A 24,000-nucleotide genomic window follows, 5' to 3' on the forward strand; every position below is an offset into this window, starting at 1 on the left:
CAGATAAGGAAGATACATAATCCACGTCCCTGTCAAGTAGCTGGCAGTGAAAGTGCTCGAAAGGACAAGTAGATCTGCGAAGGGATGGACAGCGATGACTCAGACGAAATGCATCCTCAAGACTACCTTATGCATCCTGAGGCATCCAGTTTTCACTGAGAGATTTGGATTAAACAGAGGGCAATTCTCTCGAAAGAATTAATCTCTTGAGCATTTACTGAATAAGGCTAACATTCTCCTCGTCTCTTCGTCTTTTACTTACTCCTATAATCTTGATTGTTGGTTGGTTTGAATTAGGTTGACCTTATGCCATTGCGGGTACTTCTCCCCAGGTCATCCCATGAGTGTTACAAGAGATGAAAGGTAGTATAAGTCCTGGTGTGGACCTAGACTGACAAACCAACAGAGCAGATCTTGATTCAAGTGCAACATTTATTTGACTTAGTATGAGTTTCAGTTTTTTACTTATTTATGTTTTTAGACATCTATTTATCTGTTCTTTTCATCTGCGACATTTAAGGTATTGTATCGCACTCAAGCACAGAACTGTGAGCATAGGATTTAAATTAAGATTCAGAGGTTTTAATTCATTTCAACTTAATTAAACTTAATGTTTGCCATCGATGCAAAACGTTTCCATTTTTTCGACTGTTCAGCTTTATTATATGTATATTATCATTTTGCTGCCACCAGAAAAAGATGCCATTGCTCAATAAGGTTGGTGGCACCTAAAGCAAAGACGTTAAAAAGGTTCAGATCAATGTTTTTTTTATTAAAACAGAATGTACTCTATTTCATTGAAGACAGATTTATACTTCATTCGTTCTGAGAGATTGTTTTGTTACCTGTAGTTGTATACGCTTTGTCTTGAAAAATAAATATGAACTGAAAATAATGTTCATAAGGTTGTTTCTGGTGAATCATTTTGGAAGCTTATTGAAGTAGAGAATGGTTTTAGTATAGTTTGGTTATATGAATGTCTCCCAATTTAACTGAAAACCTTTTATTGCTGAAAAACAGCTGAACTGATTAAAACGTGATAGAGTTACAGAAGAGACGGTTAATTACATTGGATAAATGGAATAGTTGTTGTTAAACCTCGAAACTTTGGGAGATGAGGTTGGAAGAAGTCAAAGATATGCAAAGCTATAAAAAGGACGTGAATTACAGGTATTTTACATTTCTTAATATATGATCAGTGTAAGCTTTGATCTTAAACACGTGAATTTAGACAGTCAGGCAGTTATCGGCATGAAGATGGACAGATTTTGCTTCAAGTGTCGACGATGACATCATATTAATCGTGTGGTTGTAGGCGGTCTTAGGTTGTAAAGTCAGTAGGAAAATGCCAAATGAGTTGGGCGAATAGGCTTTCATGTGAGCAAACAGGAAATGATACTCGTGAAATTTCCCTATTCGTGAAACGGCTGAACTTTGAAAATGATGAACGATTCCTTTCACCGAGTACTACTTAAAGATAAGGACGAGTAAACACAATGCATGTTTAAAGTAAAGTTGCCGCTGGGGAGGGCGTTCAACAATGGCTTATGAAATTTATGATGCAGGGGCTTCATTTCACTTCAACGGTTAAGAGCCGATAGCCGGTAAATCTGGTTGCTTAATCCTTTATGAACTCTTTCCCTTAAAGGAAAGTATGGTTGCCATGGGGTTGTGTATAGGCGACATTTACCATTCTTCTTCTTTTAACGTGCTTTTTTCCCATTTTATGGGGGTAAGCACGATGCCTTTATTTGAAGGACTTTGATTTGTCTCTGGGGTAGACTGTAGTCTCGATCGGCTGCCCTGCCTGTCATCGCTTAGACCCCGGTATCGTATGTACTGTACATATATTGCACCAGTCACCAGCGCCCTTTCTCCCACTGTAATGTTTATTCGTTAGACTTTGTGTATTCTGTTCTCTAGATGCTTTCTAGACAGGTTCATGTTCTTCTATAGGGCTTTATAAAAATATGTCCTTCGTGAATAATAAATCAATAATAAACCAGCATGATTGTTGCGAATATCTGGAAGACCGGTGTGGCTTGCACATGAAAGGATGACTTAAATGTGCGTCAAGTCCTTTATAACCAGCCATTTAACCTTGTCCTCCCTTTAGTCACATTGAAGCAGCGCTAACGAATGCAAACGGTTCAATCAGTCGTCTGGCTTTGAAATCCTGCCACCATAAACTTGCTTTGTGCCTTGATTAGTATGCTGTAGGCATGGCCAGCCTCACCCTTTCGCGCGAAAGCAGCAAGGAGGGGTGAGACTGAGGGGAAGGGGACTGTCATGTTTTTTGATGGCTTAAAAATACTAACCTATAAAGTGTACTGATGGATGGGGTCAAGACGTGATGTTGTTGTTATTTATTCATCCTTCCCACGTTAACAGAGGATTTAAGGAAGTGTGTGTGTGTGTGTGTGCGCGCGCGCGTGCGTTTGTGTGTTTGCACGCGCGAGCGTTAAGAAGGGCAGCACTTGAATCTGCTTACTTGTAAAACAGAATCATCTATCACCATGGCAGATTGAAATTTTTTTTCCTGTGCAAGTAACTCAACATTTCCAGATTAGATATTTTGTTTACGGTAATTGTTTATATCTGATGGGTGCGTTAGTGTTGCACTTTCACTGGTCTAAACTTAATCTGCTCGGGAGATTTCGCACACAGGCCATGGCCACTTCAAAACCTCCTCCCCACAGTAGTCTTTTTCTCTTATTGTGTACGTAGTATTTTTTTTTTCAGAAGTAATTTATTTTTGGTTGTTCACATTGTGAGGACCTGTGGACTTTTCTTATAAGCATAGAAGTATTAACTTTTTATTTTATTAATAGTTGACATGAAAATTACTTTTTAGATTTATGGGTAATTTTTGCTCTTTTCGATTGAAACAGAGACATTCTTGATGTTAGGCTTCAGGAGAATTATTTATCAGAGGAAACAGCACTGAATAAAGATAGTGAACAGACGACAACTGTAAGTTTTGGACGGCAAAAATTAAGTTTGAATAGACTCATTTTTCCATAGATTATTGCTTTCGAAACTTTGATTTTTGTCTGCTTATCGTTGTTAATGACCAAAATTTGAGTTGCTTCAGTTTTATATGAACTTATTTAAAATTCTCGAAATGCTTTCCCTAAATTTATCCCGTTTTTTTAAAAGCAAAAATATAATTCCCATTTTTCACGAATTTCCGTGAAAAGAAATTAAGATTTTGACAGTTCATTTAGCATTTAGTCATCGTTCGCTTTTAAACAGTTCACAATAAATTGAAACATTAAAAAAAAAAGCACTGCAAGTTTTAGTAGTTTTTTTTTTTTTTTTTTTTTTTTTTTTTACAGAGAACATGTTTCAATAACCTTACTGTAGACCACTTACTTAATCTGTAGCGCAGTGATAAATGTTTGTGAATAGGCCAATTAGGAAAGCGGAATTGCGAATAGGTACGGATTTATAGTGTGTCATCGGGTTCGCCCACAGCCACGGAGCCGTAGATTAATGAACTTACTGCATGGCCTACCTTTCCTCAACAACTTATCTATCTCTTACATGAGAAGATCGAGCTCTCTCTCTCTCTCTCTCTCTCTCTCTCTCTCTCTCTCTCTCTCTCTCTCTCTCTCTATATATATATATATATATATATATATATATATATATATATATATATATATATATAGTATATATACACTATATATCTGTATACTATATATATGTGTGTGTGTGTGTGTGTGTAAGCATTCTTACTTCACTTTCACTTCTCTGGCATCCAGGTACTGAAGTTATTTTTTTTTATTTATTTCTCGTGCATGTACGCTAGCCGCTCTTCACTTCCATTACGACTAGTCTCTTCACAACGTGTTTTATACTTCCGTTAAATAACTTTTTAAAGTTAGCTTTCTTTTTCTCCTTAGTTCTGATGTCTTTCGCTTTTATTAACGTACCATCCATACTGTCCATACTTATGTACCATCCATATTATCGTACCATCGCCTTGTCAAGCTTTAACATTAATAAAATTATTCATATTATGACATCTTTAAGCTTTTATCTGTCAATGGAATTTCAATCTTATATATATATATATATATATATATATATATATATATATATATATATATATATATATATATATATAATAATACATACATATATATATATATATATATATATATATATATATATATATATATATATATATATAATAACCCTACACTGGATTTTATACATTAAACACCACAGGGAAGAAATAAAACACGGTTGCAGGTCCTGACTGGTTGCGGCTTTCTTGCTTAACTAAGCCATCTTCGGAGGACTCTGACGATGTTTTAGCAATATCTTCCCTGTGGTGTTATATATATATATATATATATATATATATATATATATATATATATATATATATATATATGTGTGTGTGTGTGTGTGTGTGTGTTTAGATATATGTGCGTGTTAGGATGGTGTATATACAGAATGGATGGTGTTAACTCTATGGGTTCAACACACAGTATTTGAAACGCAACTCTGATATAAAGTTCTACTTTCGTTTTGATTGCGAGAGAAATAATTACTTAATAGCCACTTATTATAAGTATTTGGTTGATTAAGGATATTTAGTTCATGCTTTCCATGCCGTCACAATAATGCAGTGACGTGCCAAAGTTGTACTCGAAGTCTTCATTCAGTATGATTTTAAAGCCATTTTGAATTATATGTGAAGGAAGAGTCGTTTTTGATGATTATATATCTTTTTTATTATTCAGCAATCCCATAATGCATAAAGAAATGTCTTTGGACATGTACCAGGGAATTCACCTCTTGTTGTTTTCATTCAAGTATTTCGTTATTTTTTATTTTGTAATCCATCTGTGATTTGATAAATGATAAACAGCCGTTCAGCTCAGTATATGACTGACATGTGAAGGTATGAATAGTTAATAATAGCAGATGGTGTATTTTTTTGAAACAGGAAAAATAATGTATTTAAAAAAATTTATAGTTTCCAAAAAATAGTATTTTATTCTGTGATAACTCCTGTCAGACTTTGTCTTTGCAACTTTGTTAGTAATATATCAGCAAGTGTCTCATCTGGTTTTGTTAGTGACTACTTTGGAAATAGTCAGTTTTTTCATAGAGTACGTTTAATAGTTTTTTCATAGAGTACTTTTTAATAGTGAAACTTATTCCACTCTGACATATTATATATATCTTCCCAGCATGCGCGGGTATATATATGTTTATATATATATATATATATATATATATATATATATGTGTGTGTGTGTGTGTGTGTGTGTGTGTGTGTGTGTGTGTGTGTACACACACATATATGCATATATATATATATATATATATATATATATATATATATATATATATATATATATATATATATGCATATATGTTTGTATCTATTTATGGATATGTCATTATCCATCTGCAATTGCGAGATTTGTATCTCTAGATTTTCGTGCAAATTCAATGGCATTCTAGCAATTATAATTGTGTAACGTATGCAATACTTCCAGTGCCTTCAGAGATTCTGAAATTAACCGTGAGAGCTTCAGAATTCATTGTTGTAATATGTGCGCTGGCGTGTTTTTTTTTTTTCCTTTCAATTCATTTTCAATGTAACACCTTTCACAGGTACGTACTCGGTCTGACTTTATATGAAAGTTCCATCTATTTTCTCCATATATAGTACGATTGTATGCGAGGTAGCTTGCCCGTCGTGACTGCTTTTAAAACCACTTAGCTTTAAGACTTTGAGTCTGCCCCACTTTTCATAATTGGCTGTATCGAAAAAAAAATTTGCCAATTTTGGTGCGAATGCTACGCGTACCATGACCTGTTCGTGCTTCACTTTCAGACCCTCTGGGGTATTTCATCTCCTTTGGCTCCAGTTTAGTTCATGCATGCGTTGGGGGCCTTTAGGTGTTTTTAGATCGCAAACCGACTTGCGGACTGGTTTTACGTCGAGGGCTCAGTAGGCGACGTAAAACTAGTCCGCAAGTTTTATTCTTAAGGCGCACTGAAAAAGAATGTCTTCAGATACGTTTGTCAGTATTAAAAAAATCAGTCTGTTATTTTTGAGAAAACCCATATGGTTACCTCTGTTTATAAAATTAAGCCCGGTTTCATTTTAGTTCGTCAGAACAGCCATTCATTTACATACACCTGTTTTCTCTCTCTCTCTCTCTCTCTCTCTCTCTCTCTCTCTCTCTCTCTCTCTCTCTCTCTCTCTAGAGGAAATTGTTAATTTATCCAGTGGGCTTGACTGAATTTAATTTTCCCTTATTTTGTAAAGTACGATAGAGTTGTTCGGTTGTACTCCTCATGCTTTGCTATATTGAGAATTCTAAATTTGTTGTAAATGTAAACTGAATATTTCTTCATTTTTAACCTTTATTTAGAAAGCTCTACAATATTTAATACTTGCATTTAAGCTAAATATATCCTATTTTGATGAGGACAGATGTCAGTGGGACGGATAACCTCGTGCCCTCTTTTCTAAACCTGAACCGAAATGAATAAAAGACAATATTTAGTAAAGAGAGGAAGAAGGATAAAAGATAAGGTTTAACTTTTTGGGGGGATAAAAGTTAAAAAGAGTCAAGAAAGGCAGAGCAGAAAGAGAATTCCAGAGCGCTGTGTTTAACGAGCACGTTTTAATACTAAGTCACTTAAGTAAACAAGACAATCCCATTCTGTGGGACATATCCACTTATTCAGTAAAACGCAGTTCGTCCAATTCATCAATCACCTCTCTCTCTCTCTCTCTCTCTCTCTCTCTCTCTCTCTCTCTCTCCATAAATATATGATTGTGATTCACGTGATGCTAAAGGACAAAAGGTTAATTCTCAACTGCTGTGAATAAACAAGAATATTCAGTGCTCAGACAATGCTAACACTACGTCACTTAGCGTCTCATTGTACTGTCAAAAAGCTACTCTTACTTGGCTCAAGTCCGCTGTGGAATGCGTATGTCGCATTCAGAAAACTTTCGTACATTGCTGCTGTTTGCTGAAGATGTAACTTATCATCAGCTAGGTATTCAGAGTTGCTTAATGTCAACATTTTAAAAAAATGTGTTTATTGTTGTTTGATATGAACCTGGATAGGTATCTATCGTTATATTTTTGAATACTTGATTTTTTATCGGTATTCCATGTTTGTGACCATTATGTACAAGCTTTATTCATTATTCAATAGTCAAAACTACATCACTCATAAAGGAACTCAAAAAAACTTGTATCTGATTAATCAATATGACATCTTACAGGAGAGCTTTATTTTTTATCTTGAAAAGCTTAGCATTAAATAAATGCTTTGGGGTCGAAACTACCATAATTCTTATTGTTTCCGTTATAAAAAGATTTGAACGTTTTATATCTGTAAAAGATAAAACCTCACTCCTTATCCTTAAAAATTTTGGTTGGAGCACGTGGAACGCATTAGCCTGATGAGAGGAAGCCCTATACTTATAAAAAATCAGTTAATGGAAATATGATTGCAGTACCTGACACAAGTTGCTTCCCAGAATCCAAATTAATGTTAATTTTTTTAACAATAACACCGTGGTTGTTTTTAAAACACTGTATATTTTCGGTTGTATTGCTTCTCCTTAGATTGTGATTCAGCTTTTATTTTTTATTTTATTTTCCCCTACGAGCTTATCTCTTACCGGAGGGAAGTTCCCATTATATTTTAAGTATGAGCAAATTCCTTGAGATAGATATAGATATATATATATATATATATATATATATATATATATATATATATATATATATATATATATATATATATATATATATATATATATATATATATATATATATATATATATATATATATATATATATATATATATATATATATATATATATATATATATATATGCACACTAACATATATACATGTCCTGTTTGAGAAATAGTAAACTTTCTCTCTCTCTCTCTCTCTCTCTCTCTCTCTCTCTCTCTCTCTCTCTCTCTCTCTCTCACACACACACACACACACACACACACACACACACACACACACACATAACCAACATAACTCTTTTAAACCCGTCTACTCTTTTTCCTTTTGACGTTTGCCCCAGTAAATCTCGTCAGTCACAATTTCCATGGGTGATTTCGTCTCTAGGGCACGATTCGCGTCTTCCTTTAAGAGCTCGTTGCATGCATGGCCGACCGAGTGAAAAGTATTCTGCCCTCACCTTGCTGCTATTTTTATTTGTTTGTCTTCATTATAAAATTTCTTTAAAGACTTCAGTGCAATTTTTCATCTCGGAGTTAAGGACTTTATACCTGTTTTTTATTTTGATTGTAGATTATTGCGAAAACCTCACGAGATACTTGGTTTAGCATTTATTTTAGGACAGTAATAATTTTCAATACCTCAGTGTGAGATTTCATTTTAAAAGCTAGATGACTTATGTTGCGCTCTCTGATACTTCGTATTTATTTCTATCTTTATGTACTCAGTTTAAATGGTGTTTTAGACCTGCATTTTTCTAATCTTGTTCTGAGAGATCACATGATATCATATTCTACAGACCTTTTCATTATCAGGATGTAATCCATTCTTTCCGTTGCTGACTGTTCTGCAGCAATGTAGATGCAAACAGTTACTCTGTAAAGGATTTAGGCCTTCGTGTCATTAACCAAATAACAGGTTCTTCTTTCTCCGATTTTACGTAGCCTTGACAGTAGCGTTATTTTTTTTTATTTTATCGTACATACCCACGTTGTTGAAATCATAAACAGTAATTATAAGCGTTAGTAGCAGTGGTAACTTTTGTTAAAAATCTTATCATAATAGCGCAGATAATGGTGACTGATAACATCGGTACACAACCTTACGATAAGCCTTACATTTTATCTCATGACACTTAACCCTTAATGCCTATGTTGGCAGAGCGAAAAAAAAAATTCAAAGACGGGATAATCATGCATAATTGTTCTTTTTATGATTGCTTTAGTAACTTAGCCCCAGGACCAAAAAGTACGTTCGCGTTCATTGTCATTATCCTTTCTGTGCTCAGTCGTCTGCTTATCTTGACAGTATAAAATAAAGTTATATACTTGGTAACTTGTGCATTGAGATTTCTTTAGTGATTTTATCTGCTTCTATTGAATTCTTTCAAGTTTTTCTTAAATAATTTTATCTCTCATGTTTGTCATAAATGATTTTACCTGCTTTCCCTCGTTTAAAAAAAAAAAAAAAAAAACAGAGCATATGAAACTTCGCCACTACTACTCGGTGCAGCGGAACCTTCGTTAAAGAACCTTGTACTTAAACTTTAACTGCAAATTTAGACTAGTTTTCCACATCGATTCAAACCGAAGACAAAAAATGCAATCACCAGCGATGCGGAGCATATTGAAAAGGGACCCCATGCGGTTGCATTAGCAATACCCTTTTGTGAATCACTGCTTGAACAGTCCTCAATGGTTTTCCTGCTTGGACACTTCGTGCTTCAAATCTTTAATGATTTTCCTAGTAAGTATTGTTTTCTTTTAAACAAATGCAGTGGGATACGTAGGGTTGAATGGCACGTGTGTCGAATTCGTTGTTGGTTTCTCCTCGCAAGCACGGGATTATGGACGTGCTGGTGCTAACCCCATTCCACTCCCACCCCACTCCACCCACTTGTTCCTCTCCCGCTATCTCTTACTTTTTTTTTTCACCCGCTATCTCTCACTTTTTGTTTTATTTGTTTATTTTTTGCTCTTTCTTGTCAAGGCTGTCTTTTGACCTTCCTCGACATTTTTAATATAATCTTAGCCGGGTGCATTTTCACATAATCCTCTTATGTGTTGTGACGTGGAAATGAAAATTTTTTCTTATTTTCTGTCAGTTTTACAGATTTAATTTTGTTCTCAGGTTCTTTCAGGAATACAGCCATTGGTCAGATATCTTTTCACAATCTCTCAAGTATTACCATCGCTCAAGTATCTTTCTTCTCTTATTTACTCTAATTACGTTTTTGCCTTCTAATTAGACCTCCTTCTTTGTTCCCTCTCCCTATTTCCTCGTTGACCCCTCTCATTTTATGTTTCCCCTTCCTGCCATATGAAAAGTATGAAGTGATCTAACGGAAGTTTTCGGTAGCTCTTATGGCTTCAGTAAGTAGTTGCATGTAACTTACGTCAGCAACTTAAATCTGCAACTCACTGGCGCGTTCGGAGCATCGGGTAATTGAATAGATGGCATTGAATCTAATCTTTCCGTGCCGTTTCACATCGTCGTCGGCCGTGTTTGTTTGTTTGTTTGTTTGTTTGTTTTTGTCTGCCTCTCCTGATTGAAGACTCCGAGAAATTGGCATGGCTCGCCCTTTGTTTCATTTGCTGTACCGTTGTAGAGCGACACACGAAATAACTTGGATATACAGTATGCCAATATGCCCCTGTTTGGAATGGATAACGGGTAATTTTGAGTTCTGCCTTAGTGTTTATTTCTGGCTATTTGGTCGTTATATAGACTTGTTGTATCACTGGAAACTTCACGGAAATATGTTTTGCTTACCCTATAAAATCATATACACAACCGTTACCTAAGTTCAACAGGTAAGCGAAAGTCGTCAGGCATACCTGAATTTTAAAGTGTCCCTCGATTGGGGCGTGATAATCCACTGAAATAAGCCGTCTTATTGTGGTAATCAGGAGATGCAAGGTAGCCCGAACTCCCTTCTCAAACCGTGACTTGTTATACCGATAGGTATTTAGTTCTGATATCCATTTACAGTAAATCTTTTAGTTGCAAGGACGGTTTTGTGGAAGTGCGTATATGCGTCCACCTACTCGCGGCCATGAATTCTATTCAAGTCCCTTTCCCTTTCGGCCTTCCGCTTGTTGAGAAAAATTTTTGGGCTGGATGATTAATGGGATGAGCGGGTCGTCTCCTCATAATCAAAACACGTTGTTATAATGTCGCTTCTTAACGACAGTGCCTGTTGGAGAACATTTTTTTTTAAGGAGGCATAAAAAGCGTAACTAAGTGCTCTTCTAATGCCTGTTCCTTAGATCTCTCTCTCTCTCTCTCTCTCTCTCTCTCTCTCTCTCTCTCTCTCTCTCTCTCTCTCATATCAAAGTGAGATTGCCACTGTAATGCGTTTGTGTGTGATTACCTCCTTCTTCGGCACCCCAGTGAATGCCCACTATTAATTTTCATATTCCATATCGATGAGAGAAATCTACAAATATGAGTATTGAGGAAAGGCAACGGATTTGAATTATTTTTTCTCTTTTTTATAAGCATCCGGGTCTCTTTGGGGTGGGCGAGGTAGACTAGTTTTTATGGCTGTCTTCTCAGACCACACCCCCTCCCCAACGGTCGTGTGGGAGGGGCCCTCGGCAACCCACACGGGGTCACGGTGGCTAAGGAAACCCATTCCTGCAACCCACTTTAACAGAGGTGAGATAACAACAACAGCATCAGTAAGACACGAGCTTCGTTTGATTGCTGCCGTTGCTCCTGCCCTCTCTCTCTCTCTCTCTCTCTCTCTCTCTCTCTCTCTCTCTCTCTCTCTCTCTATATATATATATATATGTATATATATATATATATATATATATATATATATATATATATATATATATATATATATATATATATATATATATATATATATATATATATATATATATATGCATGTATAATAGAATGTCTTTTCATTCTCACATTTGTGCCTTCACGTGTCTGTTTTACTTACATTCCAGTTTCAAGGTGAGAAGTTTCTATGAAGATTGAGAATTACAATAATGTTAACTCTGGAATCCCCCCGACCCCATTTATTTTTTGTTCTTTTAGTACAGTATAATTTTTACATGGAGGTAAGATGTTGGAAGCAATATATATTGTCAAAAAATTTTTGTAATATTTACGTCTTCCTACTCAAACATATGTAGGCGGTCGTTTATCAGCCCATTAACCTAAGACTTTTTTTTTCATGGCTAGGCATTGCTTAAAGGGAAGTGGTCTGTTGTGATGCATTATAACAGTACAGTACGGTATATGCACGCATACTATAAAATGAAGATTTTATAAAAGTTTCATATAAAGGAAAGTTGAAAAAGTTCACCTAAAATAAATATGCAATGCTCAGAAGGAGAAGTTTTAAGAAAAGAAGAATAAAATTGATTTCCTATTGTTGCTTTTCATTTCCTTCTGGTAATTAGTACATTGGCAGTATAAATTAACTGGATATGGTCAGCTGAGTCGATCAAGGAAATGAAAGGATGGTGGGCGCTGTGTATGAGAACAAAACAGCCTCGGGATTGTTAGTTAGGCATTTATGTTGATTAAAATCATCAATAATAGGATTATAGGACATGTTGTTCCTTTCTCTCTCTCTCTCTCTCTCTCTCTCTCTCTCTCTCTCTCTCTCTCTCTCTCTCTCTCTCTCTCTTTTTGATATATATATATATATATATATATATATATATATATATATATATATATATATATATATATATATATATATATATATATATATATATATATATATATATATATATATATATATATATATATATATCGCAAGACAAAACGAAAGGGTGATTATTGAATAAAAATGAAATGGTATAATGTGGAAGCTACCTAACTAATTTTTTGCAGTTTATTTGTGTGTACGGAATTTTGGCAAAATGGATCAGTTTCTTGGGATGATTTAAAAGGATGCAGGTTGGTGAAGGGCCCGTAAGTAGTAATTATCGCTTGGAAATAGATTTTAACAATAACTTCCTTTCCTGGGATACAGACCGAAGACCAGTGAAGTAGCAGGTTGAAGCTTAATTCAAACAGCTTTAGAGAGTATTTACAGTAAGAGGAGGACAAGATGTGCCATTGCGCATGCGTGGTAACAGGAAAAGGGACTATTGGTAGCATCTATTTTTAGGCGATACTGCCTGCTTATATTGTGTACATCATCTCGGACCAACTGGGGTAAAGGATTAAATGTGTATATTCACTGCTGGTAGAGCGGGGAGAGGGTGAAATCATAATTTATGGGATGCAGTAGTGTCCACTATGACACCATGCATATGCAGTGGCAAATCTGGTTCCTCTCTTTTTATGTTGCTCTCTAAAGCTGCCTGGGTCAAGTATCGACCTGCTACTTCAGTGGTCCACGATTCGAACTCCCTGGGAAGGAGGTTATTGTTAAAAGACGCACCCACGTGTATATATACATGCACACACACACATATCTATATACAGCATACTAAAAATCCTAAATATGCGCATGATTTGATTATCAGCTGAGGCCATAGGGAAAGTTTAAAAAGAAACGACAGAGTGCCAAATACTTCCGTGTAATTAACATACCTTGACGGCACAAGTGAAACAAAGTATTAAAATAAGAGAGAAGGAAAGCTCTTACAAAAAAGTAATGTAAAAATGTAATATTAGGCCATTACAAACAGAAACCATGTTCATCTAGATTACTCAGCTGCAAAACACAAACAAGACAGAAAAGGAAAAGAATTGCTGGAGGACAGACAGCATCGTTTACAAAAATAAATGATAACAAGCTAGTTACTTCTCAGCCAGTTTATAAAAATAGCTGAATTCACAAATATGAACAGCAATAGTAATAGTGATACTAATATACATAAAAAGACATCACACATAATAAAGTAATAATGGCGAGTGATAGTAAAACCACTTGTCTATGAAGAATTAAATGATACTTTTCACCCTTCGATATTCTATCAACAATAAGATTGTCTATTTTGTACACACCAGGGCTCAACTTTCAAAGTTTTCTAGGATACATCTTTTAAAAGCAGATCAAATATATTCCTGCTAATATAATTGTTTCATTTTTTGCCCAGGAGATGTGTTAATTACAGGAAAGCACTTGGCACTCTGTCGTTATTATTATTATTATTATTATTATTATTATTATTATTATTATTATTATTATTATTATTATTATTATATATTTATTTATATATGTGTATGTATATAAAATCTTTCTCAGTAAAAGAGTACGATGTGAGCATCTGCTCTAATGATGGTCGTATCTGACCGAGAATTAAGTATCTTTAGTGATTTGCAAAATATTCACAAGAGAAAAATAAATTGTAAACAGCGACTCTGAATGAGGATGAAGTACTCGCCTGGGATGAAATCGGAGAACACAACTTTTCAAGCAGGCACACCAACGCGAGCTTCACATAAAATCCCAAAAATGGCAATTGTCTCAAATATTTACGGTTCCGTTAAGGAAGATATTGCTTGCAACAAGACTGTGACGAATCGTGCCTGATGCAAGCATAGCACGTGATCCCTATCACAGAACAGCCTTGTATTGAATTAGGCGACAGAAAAAAAATAAGGAAAAGGATGCTTAACGAAATGTTTATTGAGGAAATATAGCCCTGAACAGTGGTCGTAGAGAATGGTCGGATTGGAAATTGAAGGGCAGTTATCGAAAATAGATATTATTATTATTATTATTATTATTATTATTATTATTATTATTATTATTATTATTGTTATTATTATTATTATTATTATTATTATTATTATTATTATTATTATTATTATTACAATGTTTTTGGCCAATTATTTTCTGAATTTTATTTTTCATAGTAAAATGGAGTTTTTTTACTGTTGTTGTTGTTATTAATCGCCAATATTAAATCTCTTCATTTTGTTCCTGTATGTTGCGAGTACATATTTCAACTATTGCCAAGAACATTTAGAGCCCAAATGGATTTTTGATTCTAAATAATATTTTGATCATCTGTGCAGCGCAAAGCAGATGGGTCTGAATGTGTTTGTAAGTAAATTAAGAGAATTATCATTTTAAAAACGAAAAAACTGAAAGTGTGAATTTTTAGTAGTCAAAGCAGAGTAAAATGAGATATTGAGGAGAATGTAAGAATGAAATTATTCAATAAGATTTAACGTGTAATGTTTATTTTAATTACCGTAGTATGTTGTTTACATTTTCATATATTATCCGCTGTACCTGTATTACGATAATAGTTGACTTCATAATCGTAATGTAGTGGAACTGCTCATGTAATGTATCTTTTACTAATTTCATTATATTTCTGTACTAATCCATTAAGTTTACTGTTAATTCAGTCCTGTCGGAAAGTTTGAGTAGAAGAAGATAGACAACAAGATATAGATTAATCTTAGGCGGTGCAGCGATACGAAGTGCAGACCGCTTAAAAAGAGTTCCTTTAATGGAGATCAGATAAGCTCACTGTGAGTGGTTTTTTGCTGGGAAGCAACAGCGTTTCAAGTGCAGGCACACAGGACAGCGGCCAGTCTGAGCGCGTCTGTTGGGCCGTGTAATGAGGTATATGAAGCCGGACAGCTCCCCAATTAGATTCGGGGAATCTAAATGGATTATTAGTTTTTGCGCACACACACACACACACACACACACACACACACACACGTGCACACACACACACACATACATTCTATCCCGTTGAAGGACAAAAAGAGTATGGTGAAAATATTTAAATATAAGTTAAGGTGGGCATCTGCACATTTGTGTACATACTGTATACATAAGCGTAATTATGCCGCGTAATAATTTTAGATCAGCAGCAGTCATATTCCGCCTACACTTGAGAGCGCAGTTATGCCTATTGTAAAATGAGCGCGTAATCGCCGCCGCTGGACTTTCATTAAGTATTTACCAAGTAGCTTTTTCCACACTGAAAACTTTAGACTCATTGCCAGCAGGTAACCACACCTGCATACATATTGTCTCTTGATCATTATCTTTCGAGTTTTTTTTTGCATCGTAGATTTCTAACGGGAATGTCACTCTATGAATAATTTTCGATTAATGGAATTTTTGACGCGTGATTAGCGCGAGTGACAGTCGTCTTCAAATCAGCAGTTTAGTACACCTGCTGGATGAAATGTCAGTCTTGGTGAAGTATTCAGATCAATACGATGAAGTTTTAAATACTTTCAGGAAGCAATTATTGAGCTAAGTCTATCGACGATATGTAGATCAAGAACAAAGCATCCTACTTTTTTCATGACAACCCCATTTTTTTTTAGGAAAAAATTCTTATTTTTTCAGGCTATCCTAAATAAACCGCCAAACCAATGTAGTCTCGTGCCTAGCCCATGTTTCCTGCCTTGTTGTACGTTTCAACCTAGTAATTTAACACCACTTATCTTAAGTAATTCATTAGCTTCTTTGTTAAGAATTAAAATATACCTTTTTTTTGTGCGAATATAACGGGTTTGAATCGTTGAAAAGTAACGGGAGTAATCTTAAAAGATCCTTGACATATTCTTTTGAGGTATCGTGGTTCAAATTATCATTAGATAATTTACTTAGAACGTCATTACCAGATAATGGCAATGGTGGCCTGTGAGAATTAAAACAAGACGAAGTGAAAGATGTTTAACAGCCATAGATAAGAAGAAATGGTGATGGAAAGTAAAAGAGAAAGCAATGCAGATTGGATCTGAAGAGCGACATTAGACAGTAACTTCAATTTCTGTATACAATGTCTTTACAAGCACTGTGTTTGTGTGTGTGTGTGTGTGTGTGTGAGAGAGAGAGAGAGAGAGAGAGAGAGAGAGAGAGAGAGAGAAAGAGAGAGAGAGAGAGAGAGATGAATAGTTTTATTTGCATGGTAAAATGGCTTTACAGCATCAAAGGTAGCAATGAGAGGGAGAGAGTAGACTGGAACAAAGCGAAGAGAATGATGTATCACTCCTGCCACCGGCACTTATAACCTTTTTCCTTAAACGGACAATCGATGGAGGGAGAACGGGGCTTCCATTGCTTTGGGCTCCTGTTATTCAGTTTTACGGGCGATTAAACCAGGTGGAAGAGATGAAATCGTGATGTGGGAAAGAACCTTTTGTTTCTAATCGATATTTCATGGGTGATTTGTCTTTGGACATCATTTCCGTTCACCTTCTATTTTTTGTCGTTATTTATTTATTAGTATGCAATTTTTTTCCGCTGTCTTTGAAATGGACAATTTGATTGCATTCTTATGAAGATTTTCTAATGCGGTTCTGGGATTCACTTGCGACTGATGCCGTATTCGAGAGACTGAATATTTTCTAGTATAGCATTTGAATTAATCAAGTATATAGTTTGTCGGTTTATATTAGCGATTCAGAGATATGTTCACAAATTCTGAAAATTCTCTTTTGTAAAACTACTGTAGATATTTATAGCATTATTAGGTCTACTAAGATTAAAACTGTTACTGATTCAGGGACAGATGAAGGGTGTCAGTACATGGGTACTTATGAGTGTATGAATGTATGTATACATGTATGTATGCACGGGTACCCTTCATCTGTCGCTTACTCAAGACCAATTTTGAATCAAAGTAAACCTAATAATGCCATAAACTTATACAAACAAGACTTCTCCGAATTTATATATATATATATATATATATATATATATATATATATATATATATATATATATATATATGTGTGTGTGTGTGTGTGTGTGTGTGTGTGTGTGTGCGTGTATTATATAAAATATGGAGAATAGGAATCGTTGACATAAGAATGGCAGTGAGAGCATTTAATATTAATGGTATGACAAGAGCAATCAGACGCAAGAGTAAACATATTAATCATCGTAAATCAGAGCATTCTGTCACTGATAAGATGCGGCTTCGGATGATTATTAATGCCTGTTCTTATGCAGATTGCTACAGCATGCAACGGAGGGCAGTGAGGCACACCTCAGCTATTGATAACCACTGGTTGCTTGCGTTGCTTGTGGTACAAGTAGGACATAAAGTAGCCTTTTAAGGAATGGGTTTTGGGTGTTTACTCATTTTTTTTTTTTTACCTACTACTTTTGTGTACGGTGTCCATGGAAAGGTAGAGAGTACTTAAGATTCCCATACATATATACATACTAATATCTATCTATCTACCTAACTATCTATGTATATATGTATGTATACACACACACACATATATATAAATAGTGTTAGGTGATGATGCAGTCCCATGTGAGGAAGATTAAAGATTTATTCTCTTTGTCTTTGGTCTGATTCTCTTCATGAACGACAAATCTAATAGCCTCTATTTTTCGTTGTAATTTTCATGTTCCCTTTCTCCTCCATATCCGGTTCTTGTTGTTTCCTCTCATTTTTATGTTTGTTTTAATTTTGATAAAATATTTTCATACTCTTATTTCCATTTTTTTTCCTTACTTACCCTTGTCTTATAATATCTCGTGTGTATTTCAATTTCCGTTTTTCTGTATACACCCGTCGTCTTTCAATCTAATTCCTGCTTTTACTTGACGCGGTTTTGTCGGTTTACTTTTTACGTAATAAGCTTTGAAGTTTTTACAATAATTCCATTTTCCATGATGTATAAATTCTTCCTTCTTTGAGAGGCTGTCTATAGCTTTCTTGCGGGATTCGAACTCAGTTTCCTTGCATCACCCAGCCTTGGACTAGAAATAAATTCCTGTTCCTACGGCCTTCGGCACCAAAAGAATAAAAAATTTTGTTGACATTACCTGCTGAAGATATTTTTTCAGGGTTAATTTTTGCCGTCTCATGTAGATTTTTTCTTTACTTATTTTTTCTTATCATCGTCATGAACTAATTATCTTCTTCCGTCTCTCATTGTTTACGTTTTTTGCCTTTGGTTTCAGCATTCTTCACGTCTCATTCATAACAATTTTTAGATGGAATTCATTTTTAAATTCCATTGTTCTTAGATATTTTTAACTCTTTTCTGGTATTTTTATCAAATACTCAGTTTTCAGATTTTTTGAGATGCCAAATCCAACAGAAGTGATTGAGAGACATCATGAGTTTCTCATTTCATTTATTGGAGCAGCAAATAGTCATATTATGTCTGGGTATTTGCAGTACGGTACTCTTTAAGCAAACAATTTTTAGTACTTTGTTGCTTACCCAATAATTTGTAATATTAGTATTTATGAATATGTCGTTTTTGTACCCTGAATTTTACTCTCCATTTACATATTGAAACATCAGGGTTCCCATTATTTTGATCAACAGAGAGAGAGTTTTTCTCGACTGCTAAAATAGCTGTAGACTAATAAAGAATACAGTCGCACATATATGTGTTCACAATGGTGTAACATGTGAACGGCGTAACTACAAACTTTAAATGAAAAAAAAATGCCATTGCATTAGTATGCAATTATTGTACTATTACATGCTGAATCCTTACGTGCGTTGTAAGTTTAGATGGGCGTTGCACCATTGGGCAGGGTGTTTAGAATATAATAGTTCCCGGGTATGCATCCTTTAGGTACTGTTATATTCATTCTAGTCTTTAATTCGTATTTTGTTCTTATTTATTCTGACAGGTATTACGGGTAGCTTCATATATATATATATATATATATATATATATATATATATATATATATATATATATATATATATATATACATAAATATATATATATACATAAATATATATATATATATATATATATATATATATATATATATATATATATACATAAATATATATATATACATAAATATATATATATATATATATATATATATATATATATATAAATATATATATATATATATATATATATATATACATAAATATATATATATATATATATATATATATATATATAATATATGTGTGTGTGTGTGTGTGTGTGAATGCCAACAGCTGTTCCAGCTAATAACACTAACTTTCTACAGGTCTATACGTCCTTTACACTGTAACTAAAACCAATTTATAGATGAGTAGAATAAAAAAAAATTAATACAAGAAACGGAAAAACAACAAAAATTAAGAAAAAATTCACGGATCAGGATGATTCTTCTTGAATCTAAACATTGGGGTCTAGAGAGCATGTCAACGACCTGAAAAGCCATTTTCTTCTGCTGGAGGTGAAACGAAGACAGAAGACACCTGAAAATTCAAAGTTATAACTGTAATGAGCAAAAACAAACTAAATATAGCCATCCTCATGGCTATATTTAGCCATGACTTCAAAATGACCTGTTATGCACATTCTCAAGGTAGTCATCGTGTGTCCAGCGAGATGCTTTTTCACTTTTAAATTTGTAAACCACGGTGGCATTTGAATTCTTGGGTCCCTTAGCAGCAGTGCTGTCCGTAATCACAAGGGCAGCTACCAGGTTGGGCTGGTGAAGACTCCAAGCAATAGTTTTTCAAAGGGCACTTACTGACGATGATCTTCCAAAGAGCGTGTACCTCCTGTCTGTAGACCGTCCCTTTGTCAGTTTTTTTGGTAAATTGTTATTTATCGTATGCATTGGCATTCGATGGCTATATATATATATATATATATATATATATATATATATATATATATATATATATATATATATATATATATATATATATATTCACGTATAGTATAACTAAGCTTTTAGGCTCAAGGCAACAATGTAACGATTAAAGTGACAATTCTAAATTGTACTGCAAAAACTGTTAGTAAATTGTCATTTATGTCCAATACCTGCTCGAGAATACATGGAATTAGGAAATTTTTCTTCCTTTATATATTAAGTTATTGATCTGATTACTGAAGGTAGGTCACATCTTTATTTCTGATCAACTTATATATAGTAATTATGATTTCACAGGACTAAACGAAAAAGGTGAAGCCGATGAAGTGAACTTTTTATGTTGCATATGTGGGTAAAGGGTTAATGGAAGGATTAAAATAAGACAAAATATTAAAAGGGGAAACATATATGGAGTTATTTTCTTGTCGTGAGAATGGGAGAGGAAACTGGACAAGAGAATGTGTAAATGAGACGCCCTTGGAAGAAAGTGGCGAAGGAACTTACAGGATACTACTGTAGGTTGATAACGTAGCATAAGTGATGAAATGAAGGGGCTGTAGCTTGGAAAGTTTTTAGTCATCATAGAGGTGAACTTTTATAACTGGATCGACAAGCACCTGATGAGTCTTTGTGTGTTTGTGAACTAGTGGAAGTTTTGGAAGTTTCAGTGCACAAGGGACTTATCTTTGGATGTGCAGTGGATGTCTTGATTTTTCTGTTAACCCCTCTGTTTGGGAAAAATCTGTTAATTATTATCATCTTTATTTTTAACTCAGGAATTTTAATACTAAAGCACCTTTTCTATTTGTTATTCTGAGTTTCTTGTGCATCCTCACATTTCACTTCCTCTACTTTTTATGTTTCGCTCGACTGGACACACTTGAAAGAACGTCTTTTAATTGGGGAGCAGACGCGGGAAACTCTTAAATTAGACACCAAGAAAGGCGAGAAGGACTTTGAAAGAGGAGGCTAGGAGACAGGGTCCCTTCCGTTACCTTAAGGACCAGAGGGAAGGTGGGGGAGGGCGCAGCGGAAAGGTAAGAACCTCATCAAGACTTACATAAGCCCAGTACGAAATGCGTCCTGCAGGGGATTTCCCCGCCGTATTTTCTGCAGTGATATTATGGTAGCGCATAACCTTGAGGATGCTTAGTCTCTCTCTCTCTCTCTCTCTCTCTCTCTCTCTCTCTCTCTCTCTCTCTCTCTCTGTAAAAGTATATTATATATATATGTATGTATATATGTGTGTGTGTCTGTGTCTGTGTTTGTGTGTATATTTGCATGTTAAGAAATATTAAGCCACAAATACTGTTCAATATCCATTTCACTATAACTCTGGAATAACTAACACCAAGATTGGCGCAGTGGTCAATGTCACTGTCCATCGTTATTTCTAAACCAGGTAGATAGATGGATAATTTAGTAATCATGATAACTACGTATCTGCAGAAAGGTCAAGATTCGATTCTCTGACGAGAAGGAGCTTTGTAATCACTTTCCTATTGAACTGTAAGTAGTATTTGATATTTAATCGAATGTGGCGGATTGCAACGAGGGTGGAGATGTATGTATGTGAGGATATATTTGCTTGCGCTAACTTCAAATGTATTTCTTATTTGTATTGGATGTGTAGAGCATCGTGTAATATTTTTATTGCTTAAAATTTTGGATATTAAAAAAATTATTTCGTCATAGGGTCATTAAATTATTATTTCCTATCACTTGGATGACTTTTTCCATGTTACCAGTTTACACATGCAAGAAATTAATAAAGGAAATTTCCTCATGGTTATGCTTGCGCACACTGACGCCGTCTACAAAGTTGATAGACGATAAGCAGGAAGTATTACATAAAATAGATTCATCTAATTTTGTATCATGTTTTGCCCTCAGGGTTTTGCGCTGACGAAGGTTAAAAACAGCTGGCTACGGAGGCAACACTTGAGAGACAAAAGACCTGTCTTGTATCTCTTGTTATATTAACACCTAGTTCTTCTCTGGTTGGAAAACGACTGATGCAATGACTTGTCCCTTTTTTTGTATCTGTTAGATTTATTCACGGTAATTATTACTGCTGGTGTTCGGAAGAGGAAAATTGTTTCCTGGCTGTGTTGGTATCTTTAATCACACACGCACCCCCCCCCAACACACACACACACACACACACACACACACACACATATATATATATATATATATATATATATATATATATATATATATATATATACTGTATGTAATTATGAGGGAAAATATGAGGGAAAATATTGCGTCTGTTGATCTGATAAAGATTACATCTATTACTTCGAGAGAGAGAGAGAGAGAGAGAGAGAGAGAGAGAGAGAGAGAGAGAGAGAGAGAGAGAGAGAGAAAACATTGCGTAAATTTTCCTCTTCGTTGTAGACTGACTTTAGATTAAGTGACATTCACTCAAGCAGTATTTGATTAGTTATCAGATCTTTAAAACTCGTCGTACTCAGTTTCTAGCGACAACTTTTCAGAACTTTTGTTCTGCTTCTTGTGTAAGTCGTGTGATTTCTCCAGATATAGCGGTGTTGCGTTATCATTGTCTGAAAATGAAAACACAGGAAAGGTATTCACGCTCAGAGGAAAGAAAATTATATTTTCATGTTGGAACACTTTAAGAAATTAAATGAACCACAGGAAGATATTGTGGGAAATGCGTTAGAGATGAAAAAGAAAAGCGTAAGAGATCAAAGGAAACATTTCAGACAAAATCTTTACAATAAAAATGGACTATATATATTAAGAGGTCTGTGTGAATGCCAGCTGGATTTTGCTCTGTTTCTCTTCCTGACGTGTTTTTGATGTAACGACCTTTTGATAGCTCACGCGGGAGGCGTCGGAGTGTCCTTCTAAGCCTCGGAAGTCTCTTTCTTCGAAGGGTGCGGTCGGTATGGACAAACGTGAATGGTCGGACGCTGTTCTTTCGACCGTTTCGAACATTGGTAGCGGAATTCCATAGAGCTCAGTTTTCCTTACCCTGCCCTGAAATGAATGGAGGCAATTTGCGCCTCTCGTGACATCTCTTCGTGAGGAGCAGTTTTCTGCATTGAACCTGTAATGCGCTGATTGGAGAATGAAAGGGGGTGGGGAGCAGGGGAGTTGGCAGAAGGCCAAGAAGAAGTTGGTCGAGTTGACGTGAAGCTGTTCATATTATTTCTGTTAATAGAAATGATTTTCCCCCGACATCCTCATGGATCAAGACATCGAAATACGTTGAAGGGAGGGTCGTCCTCCATGGTAATTAAGACTGAGGTACAGTTAGCCTTCTTAAGGGGTTGTCCAGAGTAGCGTGGGAGGGTAAGCTAGCGGCTACCTCTCGGTTTACCGTTGAGGTACGAGTAACACCCTTTTTTTCCTCCTGTTTTTCCCCCTCCTAAAAGGGATTAATGACTGTCTAGTCTTCATTGTGAACAGCAGACCTTGGAAAATGTCCGTTATTTATCTGAAATGTAATCTTAGAATTTTTTCTTTGAGTTGGGAATCACTTATTTTAATAACTTAATGTAATTTTGATTAAAGTCGTTTTATATTCACATTTGTGCCTCGGTTACCTCTGTATTTAACGTTTCTTCTGTCTGAAATATACTTAAGAAATTAGTGACGCATTTACCTTTATTTGAATGCAGCGCAAAGGGTCTTATCCATTTTCACTTTTTGTTTGT

At 35.0% G+C, this 24,000-nt stretch overlaps 1 protein-coding gene and 1 pseudogene across 3 annotated transcripts in view; both read left to right on the forward strand.

Annotated features, from left to right (window-relative positions):
• Nucleotides 1–24,000, forward strand: part of Arms (Ankyrin repeat-rich membrane spanning) — a 761,760-nt gene that overhangs the window by 434,917 nt on the left and 302,843 nt on the right. The window lies entirely within an intron of this gene.
• The window catches only part of LOC136839028 (NADH-ubiquinone oxidoreductase chain 5-like), a 59,946-nt pseudogene that overhangs the window by 35,563 nt on the left and 383 nt on the right, over nucleotides 1–24,000 (forward strand).

This window comes from Macrobrachium rosenbergii, chromosome 5 (genome assembly GCF_040412425.1).
Source record: "Macrobrachium rosenbergii isolate ZJJX-2024 chromosome 5, ASM4041242v1, whole genome shotgun sequence".
Taxonomy (NCBI): Eukaryota; Metazoa; Arthropoda; class Malacostraca; order Decapoda; family Palaemonidae; genus Macrobrachium; species Macrobrachium rosenbergii.